Raw genomic sequence first — 5,480 nt, forward strand, 5'->3', positions numbered from 1 at the left:
AAAGGCATGGGTTTCTGAACCCATGGTTCTCTTTCTTTGCCGTGCTTCCTAGCAACAAAGTCTCTCTTATCATAACGTTGATTCTTTGATTGTGGGTTATCAAGAGCAATAGTAGGTTCAATCTCTACATCATTATCATTTCTAGGTTGAGCATCAACATGAAAATCATCATTAACATTATCACTAGGTTCATATTCATTACCACATTGTGTTTTAGCATCAGAAATAGAAATATCATTGGGATTCTCAGGTCTGTCAACAATAGGTTCACTAGAAGCATGCAAAGTCCTACCTTTTTCTTTTTCTTCTTCTTAGAAGAACTAGGTGCATCAATATTAGTTTTCTGAGAATCTTGCTCAATTCTCTTAGGATGGCCCTCAGGATACAAAATTTCCTGAGTCATTTTACCCCCTCTAGTCATAACTCTAACAACATTATCATTTTTCTTATTATTTAATTCATTGAGCAAATCATTTTGAGCCTTAAGTACTTGTTCTACTTGAGTGGTAGCCATCGAAGCATATTTACTAATAAGTTTAAGTACACCTTTAACTCTAGACATATAATCACTCAAGTGTTCAAGCATATCAGCATTGCGTTTCAATTGTCTACCAACATAAGCATTGAAGTCTTCTTGTTTAACCATAAAGTCATCAAACTCATCCAAGCATTGGCTAGCAAACTTAGAAGATGGGATTTCACATTTATCAAATCTATAGAGAAAATTTACCTTTACTACCTGTGTTGGGTTATCAAGACCATGTATCTCTTCAATAGGTGGTAAATTCTTAACATCTTCAGCTTAAATACCCTTTTCTTTCATAGATTTCTTTGCCTCTTGCATATCTTCAGGACTGAGAAATAGAATATCCCTTTTCTTCAGAGTTGGCTTAGGAGTTGGTTCAGGAAGTGTCCAATCATTTTCATTACTCAACATATTATTCAATAGCAATTCAGCTTGATTGTCGTGGTATTTCTCACGGGGGGCTTGCGAGTCGACAGATGCCACAAGGGCTTAGTGTGTGGGTAAGACTGCTGCTGATAGGCCCGGGAGCGGGTATGCGAGTAGCACGCGGTGGTTTACCCAGCTTCGGAGCTCTCCGGAGAGATAATACTCCTACTGCTGCATGTCTGAGCGTATTTGATATATCTAGTACAGAGTTGCTCCTGGAGCTGTATCTGGGATCAGTGCCATAGGCATCTGACTTGGTAAATGCATGTATGTGGTATGCTAGTGGCCGGCCATGTATGGCCGTGGCTTGCGGCCGTGAGTGTGTGTGAGTGTCCATCCTCCTGGATGGATGGATGAGTGCCCCTTTTATAGTGTGGGCTAGCTTACTATGTAAGCTATGTGGGTAGGCATGGGTAAGGCATGGTGCATGTCATGCTTGTCCCCTGGGTCACTTCATAAATAGTGCCAGGGGACAAGTGACACTGTACATGATGTCATCGCGGTACGGTTGTCTTGTCCGCGGTATGGCCGTCTCGTCGATGTCGCTTCGGGCTGCAGTCGGCAGCCGGCTGGTTGGCGCAGTCGGCAGCCGGCTGGTTGGCGCAGTCGGCAGCCGGCTGGTTGGCGCAGTCGGCAGCCGGCTGGTTGGCGCAGTCGGCAGCCGGCTGAGCAGAGCAGTCGGCAGCCGGCTGGTTGGCGCAGTCGGCAGCCGGCTGGTTGGCACAGTCGGCAGCCGGCAGGTTGGTGTAGTCGGCAGCCGGCAGGTTGGTGTAGTCGGCAGCCGGCTGGTTGGCGCAGTCGGCAGCCGGCAGGCGGACTGAGGAGCTTTGCTAGCCCCGATGTCTTAAAATATCATCTTGCCGTCTTCGGGTATCCGTGTCCAATTACTCCGACAGTAGCCCCCAAGCCTCCGGGCAACTTGGCAAAGTTGGGCGGAGGTTTTTTGGCAAATGTTCATGGAAATGATCATAAAAAGGACAAAGTTAGTCCACGCAAATATATCCTATGCTTGCTTTTAGTGTTGCAAGTTTTATGCGGAGGGTGCCGACTCGGTTTCGTCCGAGCCCCCTTAATCTTTTTCGTGTTCCCTCCGCTTTTTGGTTTGTGCTCTTGCTTGCCGGACAGCCGCTCTGCGGTCTGTGGCTAAGAGTGGGCTGCGAAGTGGAGTGTACAGTACTCAGAGTCTAGGAGCAGATTCAACCGAGTAGATACTTGTAAAGGAAACGGTCGGGTCGCCCGAACGTTTTTCTTCCCGGGCGTTTTTCGCGTGGGTGGCCTCCAGCGTGCACCCTTGCTAGCCGGACAGCCGCTCTGCGGTCTGTGACTAAGAGTGAGCCTTTGGTACCGCGCACGGTACTAAGCCGTCTGCGGGAACTAACGTCTCAAGCCAAGCGGCCAGCCCCCGGGCCAACTCTGGCTGGCGCCGGGGCGAACAGTGATGCTACTGTAATAAAATGCGGAGACAGCCCCCGAGCATCGCTCGTGGTTATCCATGCTTGCGTGGTGCAAAAAATATGCGGGTGAGGAGCTCACATTGATTTTCGTGTAGTCGCGGTCGTCGGAGACAGCCGGCGCGACTCGGCGCTCGCGGAGCGCGTCGGCGCACCCGCTGGGTGAAGCCTTCGCCCGGTCGGTCAGGCTCGACCGGCCAGGCGGCGAGGCGTCTTGCAATGCCCTTTTTCTTCTGCCGGCTGCTGACAGCCGGACAAAACTCTTCTCTTGTCTACAATCTTCGCGGGGGCACGTCAGCGCACCCGCTGGGTGTAGCCCCCGAGATTCGGGCCGACTGCTGAGCAGTCGGGCCGGATCTCCCGGCAACTACTTTGTCTTCTCTCTCACGGGGGCGCGTCAGCACACCCGCTGGGTGTAGCCCCCGAGATTCGGGCCGACTGCTGAGCAGTCGGGCCAGATCTTCCGGCAACTACCTTGTCTTCTTTCTCGCGGGGGCGCGTCAGCGCACCCGCTGGGTGTAGCCCCCGAGATTCGGGCCGACTGCTGAGCAGTCGGGCCGGATCTTCCGGCAACTACCTTGTCTTCTTTCTTGTGGGGGCACGTCGGCGCACCCGCTGGGTGTAGCCCCTGAGATTCGGGCCGACTGCTGAGCAGCCGGGCCGGATCTTCCGGCAACTACTTTGTCTTCTCTCTCGCGGGGGCGTGTCAGCGCACCCGCTGGGTGTAGCCCCCGAGATTCAGGCCGACTGCTGAGCAGTCGGGCCGGATCTTCCGGCAACTACTTTGTCTTCTCTCTCGCGGGGGCGCGTCAGCGCACCCGCTGGGTGTAGCCCCCGAGATTCGGGCCGACTGCTGTGCAGTCGGGCCTAATCTCCCGGCAACTACTTTGTCTTCTTTATTGAAGTTGATTCTTTTTTTTCTTTCACCCCCGCAGCCGGCAATAGAGTGCACAGACGCAATCGGCGGGAGTCGGGCATGGCACGCAGCGGAGCGACGCCCCGCGGAGGGAGGCGGAGCCGGCCAGGCAAGGCGGCGAGCGGGGCCGGCACGCGGGAGCCGGCGCAGGCGGGCACGGCGGGCAAAAGCAGGCGCGAAGCCAGCAGGCGGCTGGGTCGCGCAGCCTGCAGGCCGGGCTCGGAGTCGGCACGGACCCAGTAGGCGGCCGGGCTGCACATCCGGTAGGCCGGGTTCGGGGTCGGCGCGGGGCGCACCCGGGAGGCGGAGCGAAGCCGGCACGGGGAAGGAGACGGAGCCTGGTGCATTGAGGAGGTGGAGCGGGGGCCAGAGCCGGAAGGGGCTGTCGCAGAAGCCGGCCAGGGCGCGCGGAGGCCGGCCATCTCGGGGCGGGGAACCGGCGCGGGGCTGCCGCGAAGCCGGCAGCAGGAGCGGGCGCGGAGCCGGGTTGCGGGAAGCCGGAGCCGGCGCAGGGGACCCGGCTCGGAGCACCCGGCGGGGTGGAGCCGGCGCGGAGAGGTCGGAAGCGGCTCCGGTGACGGGAGGCCGAGCTCGGGGCGCGGGAAGCCAACGCGGGGGTGGCCAGGCGACACAGCGAGGCATCGGGCGGTGCAGGCGGCGTTGGCGTGGGCGGTCACGGGGCAGTCGGCCCACGGCGGGAAGGAGTCGCCACGGAGCCGTGAGGCGGAGGGGAGCGCGGATGCCGGCAGGAGCCGGCTAGAGTGCTGGTGCGGATGGGAGTGGGCCCCTGACCGGGCACGAGGCCGCGCGGCCGGCGCGAGTGCTGGAGCAAGCACGCGAGAGGCGTGGAGCCAGCCGGCAATGAGTAGGGCCGGGTGTGGGCGAAGCACAGGAGACGCGGACGACCGGCTGCGGGCGTAGCAGCGAGCCACCCCGCAAGGCGGAGCTGTTCGGGGGAGGCGCAGCAGTGGGGAACGGAGCGGCGTCCCGCAGCAGCGTGTGAACGCGCGGGTGGAGCAGCAGCCAGAGGCCGCTGACGGAGCAGCGCACGGGGTCGGGGCTAGGCAGTGCCTAGCCAGCGTACAGGTACTGTCCGTATGTTGTATCTGGCAAGTATATAGGTATGGTATATGGCTATGGTTTGACCGCTGTTGACTTGTATCTAGCTAGCTAGCATAGATGATATATGGAGTAGCGAACGCCCGCTCTGGCCGGAGCAAAGCGCAGCGCGGAGGGGAGTAGACGCAAGCGGCGCGTGGATGGACGCGACCGACCGAATCGAGGCACCACGCGCGGCGCGCGCACGGACGGCCGGCCGGCGCTGCGTTGGCGATGACGAAGATGGTGAAGCCGACGGCGAGGATGCGCCGTCCCGCACGGCCGCTCCGGGGGCGGGTCGAAGTCGAGCCCCCGAGCGCTACCGGAGAGACGGCGCGACGCCGCGGCGGTGATGGTGAAGATGGTCCCGCCCGGACTGTGAAACCAGCAGCAGCGCGGTAGCATAGTACCGCCCCACGGTGGGCGCCAACTGTCGTGGTATTTCTCACGGGGTTCTTGCGAGTCGACAGATGCCACAAGGGCTTAGTGTGTGGGTAAGACTGCTGCTGATAGGCCCGGGAGCGGGTATGCGAGTAGCACGCGGTGGTTTACCCAGCTTCGGAGCTCTCCGGAGAGATAATACTCCTACTACTGCATGTCTGAGCGTATCTGATATATCTAGTACAAAGTTGCTCCTGAAGCTGTATCTGGGATCAGTGCCATAGGCATCTGACTTGGTAAATGCATGTATGTGGTATGCTAGTGGATGGCCGTGGCTTGCGGCCGTGAGTGTGTGTGAGTGTCCATCCTCCTGGATGGATGGATGAGTGCCCCTTTTATAGTGTGGGCTAGCTTACTATGTAAGCTATGTGGGTAGGCATGGGTAAGGCATGGTGCATGTCATGCTTGTCCCCTGGGCCACTTCATAAATAGTGCCAGGGGACAAGTGACACTGTACATGATGTCGTCGCGGTACGGTTGTCTTGTCCGCGGTATGGCTGTCTCGTCGATGTCGCTTCGGGCTGCAGTCGGCAGCCGGCTGGTTGGCGCAGTCGGCAGCCGGCTGGGCAGAGCAGTCGGACTGTTGGCTGGGCAGAGCAGTCGGCAGCCGGCTGGTTGGCAC

This window comes from Triticum aestivum, chromosome 6A (genome assembly GCF_018294505.1).
Source record: "Triticum aestivum cultivar Chinese Spring chromosome 6A, IWGSC CS RefSeq v2.1, whole genome shotgun sequence".
NCBI lineage: Eukaryota > Viridiplantae > Streptophyta > Magnoliopsida > Poales > Poaceae > Triticum > Triticum aestivum.